The sequence below is a fragment of the Oncorhynchus kisutch genome, linkage group LG26 (genome assembly GCF_002021735.2).
Source record: "Oncorhynchus kisutch isolate 150728-3 linkage group LG26, Okis_V2, whole genome shotgun sequence".
Lineage (NCBI taxonomy): Eukaryota > Metazoa > Chordata > Actinopteri > Salmoniformes > Salmonidae > Oncorhynchus > Oncorhynchus kisutch.
The window spans coordinates 31,793,344-31,818,132 of NC_034199.2; the positions used below are offsets into that span (position 1 = coordinate 31,793,344).

The 24,789-nt window shown below is 41.4% G+C and overlaps 1 protein-coding gene across 1 annotated transcript in view; it reads left to right on the forward strand.

Moving 5' to 3' along the window:
- The first annotated feature begins 285 nt into the window (after nucleotides 1–285).
- Nucleotides 286–24,789, forward strand: part of LOC109871099 (zinc finger protein 385B-like) — a 154,909-nt gene continuing 130,405 nt past the window's right edge. The window contains exon 1 of the mRNA XM_031806241.1: nucleotides 286–390. The gene's annotated coding sequence lies outside the window, so the exon portion shown is untranslated. The remainder of the gene's footprint in view (nucleotides 391–24,789) is intronic.

Sequence of the window (24,789 nt, forward strand, 5' to 3'; positions counted from 1 at the left end):
TATTCACTACATACCAGTACATACCTTGTGTTTGTTCATTGTTGGTCTTAATTATTTTTTTTTTTACATATTTTGATTTGTTTTCATAAATGTGATATTGTATTTTCTTGTTGGCATAATAAAAGTGGCCATACAGTCAAATTCAGTATCATTTGAATGAGTATCCATATTGCAATGTTTTGAAATGCAGGCTTTTATTTTGAAAGTTTCCTTATTACCATATGAAAGTAACGTCATTGTTTGTGCTGCTGGCAGAATACTACTCAGCTCCTCGCTGTCAAATATTTGGAGCGCTAGTCAGTGGAGAAGGCATTTGGAATAACCGGCCGGCAAGCTGAAAGAACAGAACGGAGACCGTTTTACTTTCCTGACACCCAAGCCTAACCACAGGTAAGTCAATAAACTGCAAGACGAGATTGATTATGAAATGCATTCGATCTGATTTCCTTGTATTTTACAGCGAAAATGTGCAAAGTAAATAGATGGAGTCAATGGGAAGTTTCATATTTATATTTCCACTAATACTGCAGCCAGTCCATATTATTTCTTCACTTTTCACTAAAATAATATACAAGGGGCATTTTCCTTTAATTTACGCTAAGATTAGTCTAGTTTTGGAAGCTATTTTCTTAAGTAAAAGTTATCTGGAAGTTTTAGATTGCAATAATCGTTTCTTTATTCTTTGTCATTATATTTTGAAAGTGCGCGTGTCGGCTCTGTGATATGCGACCAAGTTATGTCAACTGAGCATCGTAGTGCATAGTTTATATTCTGCGGACCTGTAATGCACGTGTTATTAATACATCAGTAGAGGTTATTTCTTACATTTGTCTCGACTCTTGCACATCTGCCACCTGTTAGGAAATACATCGATGGCTTCGTGTCAAGTATATAATTTCCTTGGTGGCTAAATAGGACATGCATTTATTCCAAAAAAGAAGGAAATCAAATAAAAATATATCTTTCCATCTAAATATTAGGTTTTAGGTTCTACAGCTACAATGATCGTTTGGCGCAGGTCAGTCCACCTTGATTGTAGGCAATGCGTGAGATAGAAGACTGTCAGCGAAGACTGATGGGCTAACGGTTTGGCTTTGTGTAGCCTAGTGATAATGCTGTCAATTAATGGGCTACATTCCTTTATACAAATCTATTTTTCCGACGTGAGGTCATGTGTTTTGTTGTCTGTTAGGCTATGTGTTTTGTTTCAATGGAAGAACTGTTTTGCCTACAGTGCCCAGAATGCTGTTTGAAAATGTTAGAATAAGTGTAGGAGACTGCAGCAATTACCAATAGCTGTATTCACTTTTTTTTTAACCTTGTCTGACATTGACAGATACTTTTCTATACACGATTTATTGCAGGATAGAATGGGAAAAAAGTGATTTAGTTCTGTCCTTGAGCTGTTCTTGTCTAATGATGTTCTGTATTATGTCATTCTGTATTATGTTTCATGTTTTGTGTTGAACCCCAGGAAGAGTAGATGCTGCTTTAGCAACAGCTAATGGGGATCCTAATAAAATACCAAAATAACATACCAAATACCAAGTCACAAACATTTTTTATATACGTTTTATGCAGTATCTGTGGGTGCGTGTATGTGTGTGTGTTTTTTGTATGTGTATGTGTGCTTGTGCATGCCTGTGTGTGTGGTGTGTATTTTGCATTGACAGACTGATTAGGGCCTGATCTATCTGTGGCCTGGTGACCTGGCATGTTCTGAGCGTGTTGTTCTGCCACCTGCCTGCCCAGCTACCAACCATCACTCTTGGCAGGCAGGTTGAGGAGGAGCACATTGTTTTGTCATGGTTGCTTATTGACGACACCAATGGAGTACAGAGAGATTTTATTGAGTGGGTGGGGCAATGAAAGGTGTGTGTGTGTGTGTGCCTGTGTGTGTGGGGGGACAGAGAGAGACAGAGAGAGGGAATGGTTGTATTCATTGTAACAAAATGGACGGGCTTTATTCAGTTGCAAACTATCATGCCAATCTCATGGACTGACATTCCTTTTATCTATAACTCCTATTATCCCCAGCACAATTCCTCAATTCCAAATCAAGTGGTGTGGGGCTGACGTTGGGATGAAACACAAACTCAGGATTGGGGCTTTAATCGCCATCTATAATAAAGTCAACAGCTATTATTTCTGCACACTTTGCTACTGTGCTAACTCTTAGGATAGGATAGGCATATGTGATCCCTATCCCTGTCCCTATCCCTGTCCCTGTCCCTATCCCTGTCCCTATCCCTGTCCCTGTTGTTTGACTGCTGCGGCTGTGCAGTGAGATGAGATGGCTTTGACTGGCAGACTTGGGTGAAAATTTATATTTTAAATCTTCCAAATGCTTTTTAGTGTTTTCTTTTAGTGCACTATATAGGGAATAGGGTGCAGACTGTAATTAGTCCCATTCTGTCTGGTATGATTTATAGAGCCTCCATCTCAGTGTGAAGGTGATCTATAGGATACTGAAAAACAGTCTGGATCCCAAATGGAACCCTCTTCCCTATATCAGGCCTGGGCAATTCCAGTCCTCGGGGGTAACACTTTTCCCCCATCCCTAACAAACACACCTGATTTAAACTAACTGCATTTTTAACTGAAGATCATGATTAGTTGATTGTTGGAGTCAGGTGTGTTAGCTGGGGCTGGGGCAAAAGTGTGACACCAGTTAGGGCCCGAGAACTGGAATTGCCCAGGCCTGCCCTATTTAGTGCACTACTTTTTACGAGCGCCTTATGGGACACAGCTCTGTATATCCTCCTCAGCCCTCCACCTGTTCTCTCCTGTAGCTGTGGTTGTAATCATTCTCAGTGTATTGGAAGCAATGAGATTGACACTGTTGACAATGATATGATGAGCCTTGTCTAGGAGCACAACATCACTGTTTCACACCCACTTTCTAGGTATGATATGTATGAGTGATGCTGACTGTAATCAACTTTTCAATGCATTTGGTACATTACTTCCATGAGCTAACTGTAAGATGTTTTCTGGTCAAGGTTACATCATTATACAAACTGTTAACGAAGGGAAATAAATTGTTGGTTGGTTTGAATATAAAATATGTTTACACACACAACTCTCTCTCTCTCTCGCTCTCGCTCTCTCTCGCTCTCTCGCTCTCTCTCGCTCTCTCTCGCTCTCTCTCGCTCTCTCTCGCTCTCTCTCGCTCTCTCTCTCTCACTCTCTCTCTCTCTCTCGCTCTCTCTCGCTCTCTCTCGCTCGCTCTCTCTCGCTCTCTCTCGCTCTCTCTCTCTCGCTCTCTCTCTCTCGCTCTCTCTCTCTCGCTCTCTCTTGCTCTCTCTCGCTCTCTCTATCTGTGAATGCAGCAAATGTATTCACATTTCATATTTAGGCCTATTTTTACTCCTGGTGAAGTTGAGCCCAGGGGCTGCCTCTTGTAAAGTGGTCAGGAATGGGGCAGAAACTAATACATTGCCACCACACCTCTACAGCACTTCTCTACAGAGTTTAACAAATGATAACCATTCCCTATTTAATATATACCTATATAGTGAATAGGGTGCCAATTGGGATATAGTCTAGGATGCAGGGATGGAGAGAAAGATGGAGGGAAGGCCCATTTCTTTTAAGGTATCTAACTGACAGATGCATATCTGTATTCCCAGTCATGTGAACTCCATAGATTAGGGCCTAATTATGTGACTTCAATTGACTGATTTCCTCATGTAAACTGTAACACAGTTAAAATCTTTAAAATTGTTGCATGTTGCATTTATATGTTTGTTCAGTATGGCAGGATGGAGGGGAGGACAAGGCTGGAAGGTAGAGGAAAAGAAGAGAAAGAAATAAGTAGTCGCCTTTCTTTCTAAAGGGGTAATGAATCATACAGTGTCGTTCCTGACAGGACTAGGGCGTTAGGTCCTATTTCAGGAGAAACAGACAGTGAAAAGGAACACTGTCTGCCTGAAAACATCCAATAGAGATTTGATGTGTGAAATCTGTGCTACATACTTTGATATGCCATTTAGCTGATGCTATTATCCAAAGCAACTTACAGAACCATGAGTGCATACATTTTTTATATGTGACCCCAGAGGGAATTCAACCCATAACCCTGGCGTTGCTAGGACCTTGCTCTTATTAACTGAACCACACAGAATTACACATTACTTTTTATTTTCGTCTTGCATGTTTGTTTTATTTACTACTTCCATTTCACCTCTGATTTAAACAGCTTATTTCACCCTATGGTTCATTCTTTCAAGTGGCCTTTTAATTGTTCCCCTGCCTCTGGTCTTGTCAGGGTGTCTCATTGGCCACAATACTGTGTGGTTCACTGGCATGACATCCCCTAACTAAGCTCTCTTTATGGATGTCTTATTTCTCTGTTTGTTTGTCTCTTTATCAAAATGCTAATGCTAACCCCTGACCCAGCATGGCACAGCTAGTACACTGCCATGGCACAGCTAGTACACTGCCATGGCACAGCTAGTACACTGCCACGGACTGGCAGGATATATGCTAATTTGGACATTTTCTTCTTGTCAGGAATTAAAGTTCATATTCCACAGCTTCTAATCTAAAACATTAAGATGTGTACTCATTGCAAAGGCAATACAGATCATCAGGGGATGTAACTTTGCGCTTCAGTACATGACGTCTAATTTATATGTCACGAGTTTCTTGACTCTACACTATTATGGAACGATATGCAATACCTCAAATATGGTCACGCTACCAGTAGAATGAACACATAGTAAAAACAGCACAGCAGGTAGCAGAAAAGATGAGGGGCTGTCTCAGAGTAGGAGTGTCGATGTACAGTATAGAATCAGGTCCCCACTCTTATTCATTATGATTTAAAAGACTAAACTGATCCTAGATTAGCACCCCCTACTCTGAGACTCATTGTGAATACGGGTCTAGGAGGCAAGGCCGTAACATAACAAGCATCGACTGAGACATGCCAGAACCACTAACAGGACATACAGTGCATTCGGAAAGCATTCAGACCCCTTCACATTTTCCACATTTTGTTACGTTACAGCCTGTATGTTTTTTCCCCTCATCAATCTACACAATACCCCATAATGACAAAGCAAAATCAGGTTTTTGAAATGTTGGCGCATTTATATAAAAAAAAAAAACTGAAATATCACATTGACATAAGTATTCAGAGCCTTAATCAGTACTTTGTTGAAGAACATGGCAGTGATTACAGCCTCGAGTCTTCTTGGGTATGACGCTAGAAGCTTGGCACACCTGTATTTGGGGAGTTTCTCACATTTTTCTCTGCAGATCCTCTCAAGCTCTGTCAGGTTGGATTGGGAGTGCCGCTGCACAGATATTTTCAGGTCTCTCCAGAGATGTTCGATAGGGTTCAAGTCTGGGCTCTGGCTGGGCCACTCAAGGACATTCATAGACTTGTCGAGAAGCCACTCCTGCATTGTCTTGGCTGTGTGCTTCGGGTCGTTGTCCTGTTGGAAGGTGAACCTTCGGCCCAGTCTGAGGTCCTGAGAGCTCTGGAGCAGGTTTTCATCAAGAATCTATCTGTACTTTGCTCCATTCATCTTTGTCCTGACTAGTCTCATAGTCCCTGCCACTGAAAAACATTGCCGCAGCATGATGCTGCCACCACCATGCTTCACTGTAGGCATGGTGCCAGGTTTCATCCAGATGTGACACTTGGCATTCAGTCTAAACAGTTCAATTTTGGTTTCATCAGACCAGAGAATCTTATTTCTCATGGTTCTGAGAGCCCTTTAAGTCTCTTTTGGCAAACTCCAAGTGGGCTGTCATGTGCCTTTTTACTGTCTATCTGGCCACTCTATCATAAAGACCTGATTGGTGGAGTGCTGCAGAGACAAGCACTGTGCTAATCTAGGATCAGTTTAGTCTTTTAAATCATAATGAATAAGAGTGGGGACCTGATTCTATACTGTACATCGACACTCCTACTCTGAGACAGCCCCTCATCTTTTCTGCTACCTGCTGTGCTGTTTTTACTAAATCACACGGGGGGACCTAGTGAATGACCTGCAGAGAGCTGGGACCAAAGTAACAAAGCCTACCATCAGTAACACACTACGCCGCCAGGGACTCAAATCCTGCAGTGCCAGATGTGTCCCCCTGCTTAAGCCAGTACATGTCCAGGCCCGTCTGAAGTTTGCTAGAGAGCATTTGGATGATCCAGAAGAAGATTGGGAGAATGTCATATGGTCAGATGAAACCAAAATAGAACTTTTTGGTAAAAACTCAACTCGTTGTGTTTGGAGGACAAAGAATGGTGAGTTGCATCCAAAGAACACCATACCTACTGTGAAGCATGGGGGTGGAAACATCATGCTTTGGGGCTGTTTTTCTGCAAAGGGACCAGGATGACTGATCCGTGTAAAGAAATGAATGAATGGGGCCATGTATCATGAGATTTTGAGTGAAAACCTCCTTCCATCAGCAAGGGCATTGAAGATGAAACATGGCTGGGTCTTTCAGCATGACAAGGATCCCAAACACACTGTCCGGGCAACGAAGGAGGGGCTTCGTAATAAGCATTTCAAGGTCCTGGAGTGGCCTAGCCAGTCTCCAGATCTCAACCCCATAGAAAATCTTTGGAGGGAGTTGAAAGTCCATGTTGCCCAGCAACAGCCCCAAAACATCACTGCTCTAGAGGAGATCTGCATGGAGGAATGGGCCAAAATACCAGCAACAGTGTGTGAAAACCTTGTGAAGACTCTCTTATGTACCCTTTGTTGGCAATGACAAAGTATTGAGATAAACTTTTGTTATTGACCAAATACTTATTTTCCACCATAATTTGCAAATAAATTCATAAAAAATCCTACAATGTGATTTTCAGGATATTTTTTTTTTTTTGTCTGTCATAGTTGAAGTGTACCTATGATGAAAATTACAGGTCTCTCATATTTTTAAGTGGGAGAACTTGCACAATTGGTGGCTGACTAAATACTTTTTTGCCCCACTGTACTTAATCCATTTTAGAATAAGGCTGTGATGTAAATAAATGTGGGAAAAAGTCAAGGGGTCTGAATACCTTACGAATGCACTGTATCCTGGATGAGAAGTTAAAATAAGCTGTATTTTGAAAAATAGACCCGTGCCCAGTCTGCTTTCTCTCTCTGAGTGGGTGCTACATTGCTACTGTAGCCACTGACTGAACAGACGCAGTCTGTAACATCCTCTTGTTCCTAAGGCTGTAATGTGGAGCCAAAGTGTGGTCCCTGCCAGACACTGATCTGTAAGTCCACTGCTTGGAATAATTTCACATTTCAAATACTTAAGCTGGTGTTTGATTGATCTTGCCTGGTGAAATGAAACCAATAGAATATTGCAAAAATGCAAATCCCATCCACCTGGCACTCTAGGCAGGCCAAGCAGCAGCTCAGTACCAGAACTTTCATTAAACCACAGGTTAAGAAAAAGCCTGTTAACTACACACACATCAAGAGCTGGATACTGATCCAATCAGGAGTGTTTCTAACTTCAAAATGCAACAGGTAATACATTTTCAGTTTTACATGTATTTATTTATCACAGGAGTTTTAGTATGCAAAGGTCCAGAGCCATGCGTCCTCCGAAACACAACCCTGCCAAGCCGCACTGCTTCTTGACACATGGCTTGCTTAACCTGAAAGCCAGCCACACCAATGTGTCGGAGGAAACACTGTACAACTGATGACCGGAGTCAGCTTGCATGCACCCGGCCCGCCACAGGAGTCGCTAGAGCGAGATGGGACAAAGGCATCCCGGCCAGCTAAACCCTCCCCTAACCCAGATGACGCTGGACCAATTGTGCGCCGCCTCATGGGTCTCCCGGTCAAAATGTACATCAAAACTAGACGTTAAACTGATGTTTGTGCCGAGTGGGGTATAACCTCAGTTGAACCTTTGTATTATGTGATTAACTTTACAACGTTTTCCTCTGTTGATATCTTTTTCTGGTTTCTGATATCTTTTTCTGGCCCTTTTACTATCTCCGCGGTTCTAGACGAGAGACTGACATACTATTCCTCAACCTACAAACTGTCAATGTGGTTTACAGGGAAAAAACGCTTTTCTTGTGGGTTCTGAGTTGAGTGAATCTTTTAGTGTTTTAGCTTACTCATGCAGGTCCTGGTTAAATATATATGTGTTTTAATTATTCAGGGAATTCTTGACATCAGAGTTTCAGTGAGATGATCTGTTGAATCTTAGTTACCACTGACAATGATGCGGTTGTATTTTTTTTACATTTGATTTTTGAATTTCAGAAGGTACTTAATCACTTTTCACCTCAATTAAAATTGCCCACAGACAGTTGTGACTGTACTGCCACACCTTGATTCAAAGTAGACATGCTGCCTGACACTGACTGGGAAAATAATGCCTCATTGTCGTCTTTTTCTCTCACATTTGAGTCCTTAATCACTTTTCCGCTCAATATTACCTTAGTTGTAGCATCAGCACCTTCTTTTCAATTAACATGAACCTAGTTGTTGTAGTGTCAGCATCTTATTTTCAATTAACATGAACCTAGTTGTTGTAGTGTCAGCATCTTATTCTCAATTAACATGAACCTAGTTGTTGTAGCGTCAGCATCTTATTTTCAATTAACATGAACCTAGTTGTTGTAGCGTCAGCGTCTTATTTTCAATTAACATGAACCTAGTTGTTGTAGCGTTAGCGTCTTATTTTCAATTAACATGAACCTAGTTGTTGTAGCGTCAGCATCTTATTTTCAATTAACATGAACCTAGTTGTTGTAGCGTCAGCGTCTTATTTTCAATTAACATGAACCTAGTTGTTGTAGCGTCAGCGTCTTATTTTCAATTAACACGAACCTAGTTGTTGTAGCGTCAGCGTCTTATTTTCAATTAACATGAACCTAGTTGTAGCGTCAGCGTCTTATTTTCAATTAACATGAACCTAGTTGTTGTAGCGCCAGCGTCTTATTTTCAATTAACATGAACCTAGTTGTAGCGTCAGCGTCTTATTTTCAATTAACATGAACCTAGTTGTAGCGTCAGCGTCTTATTTTCAATTAACATGAACCTAGTTGTTGTAGAATCAGTGCCTTTTTTTCTTATTTATTTAAATAAAAAGTGATTGAGTCAAATTGGATAAAAAAGTGCAAAACATTGCAAAAATCAGTTTGAAGATTTGAACTCTATCAAACCTGTGAAAAATATGGGATAAGTGAAATTCGGCAAGGAAGCAACATTAAGTTATGTGTAGAGTGATTTATATTGAGAGAGAGAGAGAGAGAGAGAGAGAGAGAGAGAACAGCTGGGAAACATTACAGCACCTCTAATCCTTTCAACAATGACACCACAGTGCCACGCAGGACACACACACACACACACACACTCCGCTGACGTAATAGGAAACACACCACGTTAACCATATCCTGATACTGACGAGAAACTGAGAGAGGGTCGGCAGCAGTCTGTAGGCCACCACTCACATTCACACACACGCGGATGTCTTATACAACCACTGCGAATAGAACATGTCCACGGTCAGTCCTTGACATCTGCACTGCTTTTGAACCGGGTCAATAGAAAAGGCCTTTTAATAGAAACATTAAATGGATTGTAGCATATATGACAAGTGTACCACAGAGGGTTTTAAATAGAGTTGAACATACTGCAGTCCGTGTCCCAAATGGCATCCTATTCCCTATATAGTGCAGAGGGCCCTGATCAGAATTAGTGCACTATGAAGGGAATATGGTGGCATTTGGGATGCAGCCATAGTCCCATATGGCAGGTGGACCACAGAGGTTAGCACAGAGTTGAGTCCTCGTTCTACTTCCTCTAGCTTGCCCTCCTTCCTTTCCCGTCCCTCAGCCTCAGGTACGTGTTGCTGTCTGGGAGTAACATTACAGAGATCATGAATACTTCCATTAGCTGAAGTGCGCTGCTGTTAAATTATTTGTGGTTCCACTAGATCAGTGGTTCCCAAACTTTGTATAGTCCCATACCCCTTCAAACATTCAACCTCCAGCTGTGTACCCCCTCTAGCACCAGGGTCAGCGCACTCTCAAATGTTGTTTTTTGCCATCATTGTAAGCCTGCCACACACACTATACGATACATTTATTAAACATAAGAATGAGTGCGAGTTTTTGTCACAACCCTGCTCGCGGGAAGTGACAAAGAGCTCTTATAGGACCAGGGCACAAATAATAATATTATAATAATCAATCATTTTGCTCTTAATTTAGACATCTTACATATAAAACCTTATTTGTTAATCAGAAATGGAGAATAACTCACCACAGGTCAATGAGAAGGGTGTGCTTAAAAGGATGCACACAACTCTGAAATGTTGGGTTGTATTGGAGAGAGTCTCAGTCTGAAATCATTTTCCATACACAGTCTGTGCCTGTATTTAGTTTTCATGCTAGTGAGGGCCGAGAATCCACTCTCACATAGGTACAGTACGTGGTTGCAAGGGGCATCAGTGTCTTAACAGCGCGATTTAACAAGGCAAGAAACTCTGAGCGCAGCCCTATCCAGAAATCTGGCAGTAGCTTCTGATTAAATAAAGTTTTCACAGAACCGCTTATTGCAATTTTGATGAGGCTCTCTTGTTCAGATATTGGTAAGTGGACTGGAGGCAGGACATGTTAGGGATAATCCAGTTGTTTCTTTCGGGGAAAGTACCAGCGTAATTGCGCACCCAGCTCACTCAGGTGCTTTGCTGTATCACATTTGAAATTGTCCATAAGCTTGAGTTAATTTGCACACAAAAATCATACAATGATGGAAAGACCTGTGTGTTGTCCTTGTTAATGCAGACAGAAAAGAGCTCCAACTTCTTGATCAGCCTGCACATTGAATATAGTTGTGGAGAGTCCCTGTAATCCTAGATTCAGATCATTCAGGAGAGAAAAAACATCACCCAGATAAACCAGTCGTGTGAGAAACTCATCATGCAAGCGGTCAGACAAGTGAAAATGATGGTCAGTAAAGAAAACTTTAAGCTCGTCTCTCAATTTAAAAAGACGATTCAGTCGTTTCAGTACTTTGCCCCTTGATAACCAGCACACTTCTGTATGTTGTAAAAGAGTTACATGGTCGCAGCCCATATCATTGCATAAGGCAGAAAATACACATGAGTTCAGTGGCCTTGCTTTAACAAAGTTAACCATTTTCACTGTAGTGACCAAAACGTCTTTCAAGCTGTCAGGAATTCCCTTGGCAGCAAGAGCCTCTCAGTGGATGCTGCCGTGTACCCAAGTGGCACGCGCGTTACCACTCCACTATGTCTCCCTTTTGCGCCATCAGTACAGATACCAACACATCTTGACCACCAAAGTTCATTTGATGTCACAAAACTGTCCAGTACTTAAAAAATACCCTCTCATGTTGTTCTGGTTTCCTTAATTGACCCCCGATAAACGTAACGGATAAATACCAGGAGCTGTGCCAGGCCCTCCACGTCTGTTAACTCATCCAGCTGTAACGCATGTAATTCACTGGCATGTATGCAAAAATGTAATTGTTTCAAAACAGCTCCTGCCATTTCATTGATGCGTCCTGTTGTTTTATGAAGGCATTGTCTGTGTCATTTTTTGGGACTTTTCCCCCAGCATTGTGCCAGCCATATCTACGGCAGCAGGAAGAATGAAGTCCTCCACAATAGTATGGGGCTTGCCTGTCCTAGCCACTCAGTAGCTCACCATATAAGACACTTCTAGCCCCTTTTTATTAATGTAATCTGTTGCTTTTATACATGTCTTACTACTCGAAAGTCGTCTTTATTTTCAATCAAAAAACTCCCATGGCTTATTTTTCAAATTGGCATATTTCGTCTGCGCAAGACTGAAGGTTTCCCGCGAGAGAGTAACTGTAACGATTCTCGGCATCGTCTGATGAGGAATATGAATGATCGGACCAAAATGCAGCGTGGTACGTGTCAATGTTAACTTGATTAATCTGAACACAAAATAACAAAGGTGAAATGACACAACAACAACAACAACAACAACAACAACAACAACAACAACAACAACAACAACAACAAACAAAAAAACAAAAAAAACAGCCCTATCAGGTGACAAAACAGGAAACAACTACCCACATACAGGTGGGAACAGGCTACCTAAGTATGGTCCTCAATCAGAGATAACGATTGACAGCTGCCTCTGATTGGAAACCATACCAGGCCAAACACATAGAAATACAACACACAGAACAAAACAGAATGCCCACCCCAACTCACGCCCTGACCAAACAAAAATAGAGACATAAAAAAGGAACTAAGGTCAGAACGTGACAGTAACGGTTAATGTGATTGTATGTTAATTATTTTACTAGGCTATCTGTAGTTGACATTGTGTTGTTATTTCTCTGAACACTAGATGGTTCAATTTTATTTTTGGCAGTGAAACAAGGCTACTCAAATGTATAGCCCCATTGGAAAATTATAAATGTACTGTTTGAAAAGGGGAAGACATTTTTTATTTTTGTATTTTGTATTTATACAGTAAAAGTCTGAAGTTTACTTACACCTTAGACAAATACATTTAAACTCAGTTTTTCACAATTCCTGAAATTTAATCCTAGTAAAAATTCCCTGTCTTAGGTCAGTTAGGATCATCACTTTATTTTAAGAATGTGTAATGTCAGAATAACAGTAGAGAGAATTATTTATTTCAGCTTTATTTCTTTCATCACATTCCCAGCGGGTCAGAAGTTTACATACACTCAATTAGTATTTGGTAGCGTTGCCTTTAAATTGTTTAACTTAGGTCAAACGTTTCAGGTGGCCTTCCACAAACTTCCCACAATAAGTTGGGTGAATTTTGTCAATTCCTCCTGACAGAGCTGGTGTAACTGAGTCAGGTTTGTAGGCCTCCTTGCTCGCACACGCTTTTTTAGTTCTGCCCACAAATTTTCCATAGGATTGAGGTCAGGGCTTTGTGATGGCCTCTCCAATACCTTGACTTTGTTGTCCTTAAGCCATTTTGCCACAACTTGGGGTCATTGTCCATTTGCTTGGGGTCATTGTCCAGTTGAAAGACCCATTTGCGAAAACAAGCTTTAACTTCCTGACTGATGTCTTGAGATGTTGCTTCAATATATCCACATAATTTTCTACCTCATGATGTCATCTATTTTGTGAAGTGCACCAGTCCCTCCTGCAGCAAAGCACCCCCACAACATGATGCTACCACCCCCGTGCTTTACGGTTGGGATGGTGTTCTTCAGCTTGCAAGCTTCCCCCTTTTTGCTACAAACATAACGATGGTCATTATGGTCAAGCAGTTCCATTTTTTTTCATCAGACACCAAAAAGTACGATCTCTGTCCCCATATGCAGTTGCAATCCTTAGTCTGGCTTTTTTAATGGTGGTTTTGGAGTAGTGGCTTCTTCCTTGCTGAGCGGCCTTTCAGGTTATGTCGCTATAGGACTCGTTTTACTGTGGATATAGATACTTTTGTACCTGTTTCAACCAGCATCACAAGCATCACAACCAGCATCACAAGCATCACAACCAGCATCACAAGCATCATAACCAGCATCACAAGCATCACAACCAGCATCACAAGCATCACAACCTGCATCACAAGCATCACAACCAGCATCACAACCAGCATCACAACCAGCATCACAACCAGCATCACAAGCATCACAAGCAGCATCACAAGCATCACAACCAGCAACACAAGCATCACAACCAGCATCACAAGTTTCTTTGCTGTTGTTCTTTGATTGATTTGCACATTTCGCACCGAAGTACATTCATCTCTAGGAGACAGAACTCATCTCCTTCCTGAGCTGTAGGATGGCTGTGTGGTCCCATGGTGTTTATACTTGCGTACTATTGTTTGTACACATGAACGTGGTACATTAAGGCTCCCAAGGATGAACCAGACTTGTGAAGGTCTACAATTTTTGGATTTTGATTAATTTTTTATTTTTGCATGATGTCAAGCAAAGAGGCACTGAGTTTGAAGGTAGGCCTTGAAATACATCCACAGGTACACCTCCAATTGACTCAAATGATGTCAGTTAGCCTATCATAAGCTTCTAAAGCCATGACATCATTTTCTGGAATTTTCCAAGCTGTTTAAAGGCACAGTCAACTTAGTGTATGTAAACTTCTGACCCACTGGAATTTTGATACAATGAATTATAAGTGAAATAATCTGTCTGTAAACAATTGTTGGAAATATTACTTGTGTCATGCACAAAGTAGATGTCCTAACCGACTTGCCAAAACTATAGTTTGTGAACAAGAAATTTGTGGAGAGATTTAAAAACAAGTTTTAATGACTCCAACCTAAGTGTATGTAAACTTCTGACTTCAACTGTATATATATAAAAAAAAAATGAATCACATTTTTATTTGGCGTACCCCAGTTTGGGAATACCTGCACTAGATAAAAGAGAATTGTCATATTTGTGACTGGTTCACTGCACCTTCCTCTTTCCACTGGTCCTCATCATCCTCTCTGGACCTGACAGAAATCACATCGGTCTGAAATCACTGCAGCCAGACTCTGAACATAATCTTTACTTCTGTTGTAGCCCTCTAGCCTGGAATATTTCATTTTATGTTTTACTCTAAATGTTACGATTGGAGTTTAGTATTGTATGAGGCATTATTTTCCATTTTTCAGTTGTCTAGTTGTCTGCTTTGAATCAAAGTGCAAAGTGTGACGGATAGGCAGCCACAGATGTTGTGGCTAGTACCCTATAGCTACAGTACATAGGCCTACCTCATACCCCAGCTAACCTCGCATATCACAATCAGCTCTCTAGACACACCCTTTTGCCATGCAATACTACACAGATCTCACAGAACAACACTTGTAACCCGGCTGTTTTTTAGGGATAATCTGTCCAGTCAGTGAGGATACAAATCAGTTATATTAGACGTAATATGATTGCAGGAAGGATCAAATTATAGCACAAATGGCCCGGCATGTAGGTTAACAGCCAGGCTTTGTAAAGGCTATCTGTGAGTTTATTGGTCCAGGCCAGATTAGGATTACTCACCCAGAGATAATTGTGAGGTTAAATAATCCTAATACCGAATGCGTAACAGCAGTACTGATCAACATGTCCATTTCTAAAGCACGGTTATGATATTGAAAATAATTTCCACCTCCATTCTGTCTTTCCCTACATTTCGTGATGCAGTGATGCAGCTAGCGTGCTAGTAAATCGCCTGTGACCTGTGATTGTTTGTAATCCATTGGGTCTTTGTAGTACACACAATATGAAGCGTAGGCTATTATATTATGTCACACAGCGCGAGTGATTGGTTGCCCCTCTTATGCCCCTCCTGTTACCATACAGAGGAAAAGGCACATAAAGGTAGATAATACACTGTTCTATTTAATTATATGACACAGCATGCCATTGGTATTTATGTGTGATAACTGATTATGTAAATTCCTGGTATTCTCCAACATGTATTTTCTATAATCCCGGAAGGATTTGATGTTTACCACAAATGTTTATTTTATTTTATTCACAATTTTTCTAGCATTTTCATTTGGTGGTGTATGCATTAAAATGTTTGCTGTCTGTTTAATCTCCTGTAAGTAACTCTGTTAGTTCACTTTGCACACAGTGTTACTCCTGTTCATCTCTGCAAATAAATAGTGGCAGGACCCAGGAGAAGGCAGCACTTGAATAGTCTTCTTAACCTTCTGTTATTTTGCTGCTATCCCGGAGTTCTTGTCATCTTCTTAAAAGCCTTTGTAATTCTCAGTACGTTGGCTTGCCTCGCTTCCTCACACCTGTGTTGTTGGTGGAAGCCGGTCAGTCCATTGCAAAAGGTCAACCCACATTCAGAAAAATGCTGGGTAAATAGTGGACAGAACACACATTGGGTTATTTTGACCCAGCCAGTTGGGTGACTTAGTCGGGTTGTTTTCTTTGAAGTCTGGAGGCGTGGCTTAGTAGGGCTGTGGCTTTCAGATAGTTGTTTTTGGCCGCCTGTGAGAATAAATGTAATCCCTGTTCATCATGTTAAGTCTGGGCGATATAGCGTTTATAACCAATACCAGAGTATTTTGTAGTACCTTTAAAAAAAAAATATATATATATATATATATATATATACCTTTTTCATGATATCCAATTGATAGTTACAGTCTTGCCCCATTGCTGCAACTACCCTACGGACTCGGGAGAGGCAAAGATCGAGAGCCATGCATCCTAAAACACGACCCTGCCAAGCCGCACTGCTTATTGACTCACTGCTTGCTTAACCCGGAAGCTAGCTACACCAATGTGTCGGAGGAAACACCGTCCAGCTGGTGACCGTTGTCAGCTTGCTGGTACCTGGACCGCCACAAGGAGTCACTAGAGAGCGATGGGACAAGGAAATTCCCTCCGGCTACTGCGATGCAGTACCTTAGACCGCTGCGCCACTTGGGAGGTCCTGTACAATAATTTATCATTTGTTTACATTTTTGAAAATGGTATTTTATTTATTTTTGTTCGTTTTTGGGGATGTGTGTGCTACACCACTGCTTATAATTATGTTAAGTATAGCTGTAAGAAATCTAAGATGTGTCAAATAAACTATATCCAGCTCAGGGCTCCAGCTATGCGTTTGGTTTGCTAACTTGCTATCTAAGCAGCTAGATATCAAGATCAAGCTCTTGGTTACACCAGAGACATCCAATCCTCTCGTGGATCAAAATTCCTGTTGCATCAAAATAACACATTATTTGCTTCCCTTGTGTACCATTTGGTAAAACTGTATGTCCCGGTATGGTACAGGAACAGTATGACATTATGAAAATCTGGATACCACCCAACCCTAGTTTGTACACTGCTATCATTTAAACATTATAACAAAGTGATAACTATCCCAACATGGGATATGCATAGGCACTTGAGGAACTCATACTCTTGTGTAAAGCCTCATAAAACCTACAAAAGTGTCAGTGCTAAACCTTAACATGTGATGACAATACAAAAGAACATGAACCAGAATTACATTAACTACCACGGGTGGCCCAAAATAACTATTTGAAAGCAACACGGCTACTAAGCCATGCCTCCAGTCTACTGATCTGACCCGGTGGGTCATCGCTCTATAACCCAGCATCAATAACCAAACAATCCAACTAAGTGACTAAACTGGCTGCGTCAAAAGTAACCCAACATGTGTTCTGTTCAATATTTACCCAAATCGGGTAGTTAAAAAAAATGGATTGCAAACGTAGTGTTTTGCTTTAAAATGCACAGCACATGGCACACTCTCCTAGCGGCTTGTTCTTGGACCTGATTATGTAGCCCTGGCGTATACTTCAGTAGTCTGTTCTCTATAGTAGTAGCAGTAGTGGTAGTATCAGTTGTAGTTACTGTATTGTCCTAGATGGAAGACTGATTTGCAGCATACTTTGGACTGGTCTGTTCCTTTGTCTGCTCCATGTGCCTTTGTGTTTGGAGCACAAGTGACTAAGCCCATTTCCATCATAGAATATAGTTTCCAGTCCACCCCCCCCACCACCACCCTTCCACCAGGAGGAATGAGTCCCATGTCAGACATGCAGTGTTATCAGCGTATGTTAAGGGACACAGCCATCCATGACTTTAACACAGATTGCCCAAATGTGTTCTAGTCTCTCTAGTCGCTAGACCTTTCAGCTACACTGCCTTACTGACAGACAGACAGGCAGGACTGCACAGGCAATTACTGGGCACCATGATTTTCAGGTGTGTTCTCAGGGGGAGGAAAATCCTTCACAGAAACGGGTCTGATTTCCAACCTGTCAAAAAGCAAATGGAAATGTTTTGCCCTATTCGTTAGATTAGTCTGCTGCTTGGGTGAGCAGCCCGAAGTCAGAAATTAACGGAAAAGTTTCAATTGTAGTCACTTTCTCTATTCAGACCAAACAGCATTCTTAGAGTTCTTTCTCTTTTATGGACCAAACAACCTTTTCTCATAATGTTCTTCTTCTTCTCTGTTCTTAGTAATGGGGTCACATTCCGCTCCTGTCTGTAGTGGGTTGTGGTTATGTGCTTCTAATGTAAATAAGCCAACCCTTCACCTCTGTGGCGTTATTGCCTAGCACCAAGCCATCTGGTCCTCACAGCTTACAGGCAGGCCTCCCACGTTTTACCTTTCTCTCTCTCTCTCTCTCTCTCTCTCTCTCTTTCTCTCTCTCTCTCTCTCTCTCTCTCTCTCTCTCTCTCTCTCTCTCTCTCTCTCTTTCTCTCTCTCTCTCTCTCTCTTTCTCTCTCCCTCTCCTCTTTCTCTCTCTCTCTCTCCTCTCTCTCTCTCTCTCTCTCTCTCTTTCTCTCTCCCTCTCCTCTTTCTCTCTCTCTCTCTCTCTCTCTCTCTCTCTCTCTCTCTCTCTCTCTCCTCTTTCTCTTACGCTCTCTCAACTTGTATGTCACTGTGAATATCACACAGTACTTGGCAACAAAGAGTGGTGTCATGCTCCTGGACAACCTGTAAATGGATGGTATATATCGATATTTATGAGCCGGACTGATGCCTTTGTCCAAGGTGACTGTCTGTCTGCCTATGAAATGGAACTCACACACATACTGTATATCAGTACACACTGGCAAGCCGAGCAGTACTGAGCACTACGGCGCTAGCACCAAGGGGCACGTGTGTCTGCTGTGTGGGTTGCAACAATAAAACACACTCACACACAAACACAACATGTCCTTATGCTGAGTAGCCCACAGCAGCCATGATAAATCACGGAAGGAAACACAGTGGGGGACAGAGAGATTGATAGCTAAAACATTGGAATCATCCTGCATGGCTCTCAGTGGTTGCATAATACGTATGTATGTTTCATTAGAATTAATGTAAAACTTTTGAAATATAATCTGGCTCTGTGGGGTATTCATCCATTGCGTTATTATCAGACTAGTCCAGACCAGACTAGACTAGACCTCCAACACAGGCCCTACACTCATAACAATTAACGCTGTAAGTGTTGAATTAACACTTGTTAGTGTAAAACAAACCCCAGTGTTAGTGTTAGTAACCAGACTCAAAAGTCAAGGCAGTCTGGGAAATATGCAAATAAAGCTTTACACTAAGTAAAGTGTTAATTTAACACAGGGGAACTTGCTGTGTGTGGTTTTTATAGCCTACTTTTTGACACTTGTCAGCATACCTTTCAATCACATATAGACAAACATTCCATGGCAAAAATCTCATGACAGAATGTTCTCATGTTTCTACAGAATGTCAACATCACTTTTTAGAACATCCCTTTTAGTTGTAATATTTCCATCCAGGCCTACATGAATCCTCAACGGTTCTGCCCGTACCCTAAAACAGTGCTGGTTGGGTGGGCGTCAGTGAGTTGGTGTCTGCTCTGCTGTTCATGTGCGCTGAGGCTAATGTGTCATGCTTTTCCAGTATGGCTGCCCACATTGAAATCACCCCTTAAGGACATGTACTGCTGTTTTCATAAAATATGGCCAAGGTAAGCCCAGGAAGAACTGACTTAATTGTGTAGTTTAGGAAGTGATTTACCTTTTCAGACAGTTTATGTATTCCATAATAACATTGAGTTCCAATACAGTAGTTCTTTGTACCTTTTACAGTATGTACTTTATGATCTCTTATTGAATAGTACATCTGGCATCAGATGTGAGTCACAGAGACAAGGGCTTCTGGGGGATCTCCGAGGTGTCAAGGAATATAAATAGTAAGGATTCATCTGAGTTTATCTAAATTATTGATACTGTCCTGGGTTACAGTCAGGATGATATGGATTATTGATACTGTCCTGGGTTACAGTCAGGATGATATGGATTATTGATACTGTCCTGGGTTACAGTCAGGATGATGTGGATTATTGATACTGTCCTGGGTTACAGTCAGGATGATATGGATTATTGATACTGTCCTGGGTTACAGTCAGGATGATATGGATTATTGATACTGTCCTGGGTTACAGTCAGGATGATATGGATTATTGATACTGTCCTGGGTTACAGTCAGGATGATATGGATTATTGATACTGTCCTGGGTTACAGTCAGGATGATATGGATTATTGATACTGTCCTGGGTTACAGTCAGGATGATATGGATTATTGATACTGTCCTGGGTTACAGTCCGTATGATATAGATTATTGATACTTTCCTGGTGTGAGGAGTAGGGCTACAAAATATATCAAATTCATATTGAAATCACAATATCGACGTGTAATTTCAATCCGCAAGACAATTAAAAAAAAATTTATGCAAACATTTTTTGTTGACTCGTGTAACATCCATTTTTATAGTTTCATTCATTTTTATTTTTCCTCTTGCAGTTGCTTTCCACACACCAAGCCCGCGCCGTCACTCAAGCGGGACAGTTCCTCCTCCTTGCTGTTAGATCCACTAAGAGTTTGCATCAATGATGTATACTGATCAAAAATATAAACGCGACATGTAAAGTGTTGGTCCCATGTTTCATGAGCTGAAATAAAAGATCCCAGAAATGTTCCATGCGCACAAAAAGCTTATTTCTCTCAAATTCTTTGCACACATTTGATTACATCCCTGTTAGTGAGGAAATCCCCCTTTGCCAAGACAATCCATCCACCTGACAAGGGTGGCATATCAAGAAGATGTACACAGGTGTACCTTGTGCTGGAGACAATAAAAGGCCACTCTAAAATATGCAGTTTTGTCACACAACACAATGCTACAGATGTTTCAAGTTTTTAAGGAGCATGCAAATGGCATGCTGACTGCAGGAATGTCCACCAGAGCTGTTTTATAATTTTTTTCCCCCTTTTTCTCCCTAATTTCATCATATCCAATTGTTGTTACAGTATTGTCCCATTGCTGCAACTCCCGTACGGACTCAGAAGAGGTGAAGGCCGAGAGCCATGCATCCTCTGAAACACAACCCTGCCAAGCCGCACTGCTTCTTGACACAATGCACGCTTATCCCAGAAACACCGTACACCTGGTGACCTTTTCAGCATGTCACCCAGCCCGCCACAGGAGTCGCTAGAGCGCGATGGGACAAGGACATCCCGGCCGGCCAAACCCTCCCCTAACCGGGACGACAATGGGCCTGTTGTGCGTCCCCTCATTGGTCTCCCGGTTGCGACCAGCTGCGACATAGCCCAGTACTGAACCAGGATCTGTAGTAACGCAGCTAACACTGCGATGCAGTGCCTTAGACCGCTGCGCCACTCGGGAGGCATCCACCAGAGCTGTTGACAGACAATTGAATGTTAATTTCTCTACCGTAAGAAGCCTCCAACATTGTTTTAGAGAATTTGGCAGTACGTCCAACCAGCCTCACAACCACAGACCACGTGTTGTCAGGACCACCACATCTGGCTTTTTCACCTGCGGGATCGTCTGAGACCAGACACCTGAACAACTCATGAAACTGAGGAGTATTTTTGTCTGTAATAAAGCCCTTTTGTGAGGAAAAACTCAACCTGATTGGCTCCCCAGTGGATGAGCCTATGCCCTTCCCAGGCCCACCAATGGCTGCACCCCTGCCCAGTTATGTGAAATCCATAGATTATGACCAAATTAATTCATTTCAATTGACTGATTTTCTTATATGAACTGTAGCTCAGTAAAATCATTGAAATGGTTGCATCTTGCGTGTATATTTTTGTTCAGTTTAATATAAACCCTGGATTGCTGATGCAATGTATTGGCAAAGATTATATTATTCCTGAGCCTGTGACTCACATTTTCAACTTGAGTATCTTGACCAATTCCATACCCAGCATTTGAAAATCAGTTTATGTTCTCCCACTGCTAAAAGGTGGAGATCCCTCAGTTGCTAATAACTATTGTTCTATCTCTAAACTCCCTATCCTGGCCAAAGTATATGAATCCCTAGTGAAGTCATAGTTAAAAAAATGTCTTAATTGCTATGGCTGTGGCAAATTACATCATTAATGCACTTGATAAAAAGCAGCATTGTGCTGCTCTGTTTGTGGATTCATCAAAGGCCTTTGATTCAGTCGACCATGAATTGTTGCGAGCTAGACTCAGAAACATTGGTCTCAGTAAAGGGGCAGTTCCTAAACCAATTTACTATCTTTCTGACTGAACACAATGTCTATATACTGACAATCACAAGTCTAGCTTTCTTGAGATTAATAGAGGTGTGCCCCAGGGTTCCATTTTAGCTCCTGTGTTGTTCTCAATTTTTATTTATGATTTGGGAAATGGGATGCAACCAGCAAAGTTACATCTATATGCAGATTATACAGTTGAAGTCGGAAGTTTACATACACTTAGGTTGGAGTCATGAAAACGTGTTTTTCAACCACTCCACAAATTTCTTGTAAATTAACGAACTATAGTTTTGGCAAGTCGGTTAGGACATCTACTTTGTGTATGACACAAGTCATTTTTCCAACAACTGTTTACAGACAGATGATTTCACTTATACTTCACTGTATCACGATTTCAGTGGGTCAGAAGTTTACATACACTAAATTGACTGTGCCTTTAAACAACTTGGAAAATTCCAGAAAATGATGTCATGGCTTTAGATGCTTCTGATAGGCTAATTGACATAATTTGAGTATTTCAAGGCCTACCTTCAAACTCATCTGTACAAACAATAGTATGCAAGTATAAACACCATGGGACCATATAGTCGTCATACTGCTCAGGAAGGAAACGCGTTCTGTCTCCTAGAGGTGAACGTACTTTGGTGCAAAAGTGCGACTCAATCCCAGAATAACAGCTAAGGACCTTGTGAAGATGCTGGTTGAAACAGGTACAAAAGTATCTATATCCACAGTCAAACAAGTCCTACATCCAACATAGTCTGAAAGGCCACTCAGCAAGGAAGAAGCCACTGCTCCAAAACAGCCATAAAAAAGCCAGACTACAGTTTGCAACTGTACATGGGGACAAAGATCATAACCATCGTTATGTTTGGAGGAAAAAGGGGAATCTTGCAAGCTGAAGAACACCATCCCAACCGTGAAGCATGGGGGTGGCAGCATTATGTTGTGGGGGTGCTTTGCTGCAGGAGGGACTGGTGCACTTCACAAAATAGATGGCATTGTGAGGTAAATTATGTGGATATATTGAGGCAACATCTCAAGACATCAGTCAGGAACTTAAAGCTTGGTCGCAAATGGGTCTTCCAAATGAACAATGACCCCAGGTATACTTCCAAAGTTGTGACAAAATGGCTTAAGGACAACAAAGTCAAGGTATTGGAGTGGCCATCACAAAATCCTGACCTTAACCCTATATAAAATATTTGGGCAGAACTGAAAAGGCGTGTATGAGCAAGGAGGCCTACAAACCTGACTCAATTACACCAGCTCTGTCAGGAGGAATGGGCCAAAATTCACCCAACTTATTGTGGGAAGCTTGTGGAAGGCTACCCAAAATGTTTGACCCAAGTTAAACAATTTAAAGGCAATGCTATCAAATACTAATTGAGTGTATGTAAACATCTGACCCACTGGGAGTGTAATGAAAGAAATACAAGCTGAAATAAAGAATTCTCTCTACTATTATTCTGACATTTCACGTTCTTAAAATAAAGTGGTGACCCTAACTGACCTAAGACAGGGCATTTTTACTGGTATTAAATGTCAGGAATTGTGAAAAACTTAGTTTAAATGTATTTGGCTAAGGTGTAAGTAAACTTCTGGCTTCAACTATATTCATGTGCTCCTTCTCTGGTTCAGGCTGTTGAAGAGCTTCAGACAAATTTTCAGTCACTGCAGGCCTCTCTTTATAGTCTCAAACTGGTCTTGAATGTACAAAAAAACTTACCAGAGCTAGAACTCTGCCATAGAATGTTAGCATTGTCACATCTGGTGGCTTATCCATTGAAAACGTGTCGTCCTACAAATACCTACGTATTTGGTTGAATGACAAGTTGTCCTTTAAAGTTCATGTGGATAATCTTATGACAAAGCTTAACTTGAAATTGGGTTTTTATTTTCGTATTAAAGCTTGCTTCCCGCTTATGGCTAGAAAGAAGCTTGTTCAGACCACTTTTCTCTCTGTAATTGACTATGGTTACATGGCAGGTAGCCTAGTGGTTAGAGCGATGAACAAGCAACCGAAAGGTTGCAAGATTGAATCCCTGAGCTGACAATGTAAAAATCTGTTGTTCTGACCCTGAACAAGGCAGTTAACCCACTGTTCCTAGGCTGTCATTGAAAATAAGAATTTGTTCTTAACTGACTTGCCTAGTTAAATAAAAAATAAAAAATGTTGACTTGTTGTATATGCATGCAACCCTCTGCTCCTTACAGAGACTGGACTCTGTTTATCATGCAACCTCCTCCTTACAGAGACGGGACTCTGTTTATCATGCAACCTCCTCCTTCTTACAGAGACGGGACTCTGTTTATCATGCAACCTCCTCCTTACAGAGACTGGACTCTGTTTATCATGCAACCTCCTCCTTACAGAGACTGGACTCTGTTTATCATGCAACCTCCTCCTTACAGAGACGGGACTCTGTTTATCATGCAACCTCCTCCTTCTTACAGAGACTGGACTCTGTTTATCATGCAACCTCCTCCTTCTTACAGAGACTGGACTCTGTTTATCATGCAACCTCCTTCTTACAGAGACTGGACTCTGTTTATCATGCAACCTCCTCCTTACAGAGACGGGACTCTGTTTATCATGCAGCCTCCTCCTTACAGAGACGGGACTCTGTTTATCATGCAACCTCCTCCTTCTTACAGAGACGGGACTCTGTTTATCATGCAACCTCCTCCTTCTTACAGAGACTGGACTCTGTTTATCATGCAACCTCCTCCTTACAGAGACTGGACTCTGTTTATCATGCAACCTCCTCCTTACAGAGACTGGACTCTGTTTATCATGCAACCTCCTCCTTACAGAGACTGGACT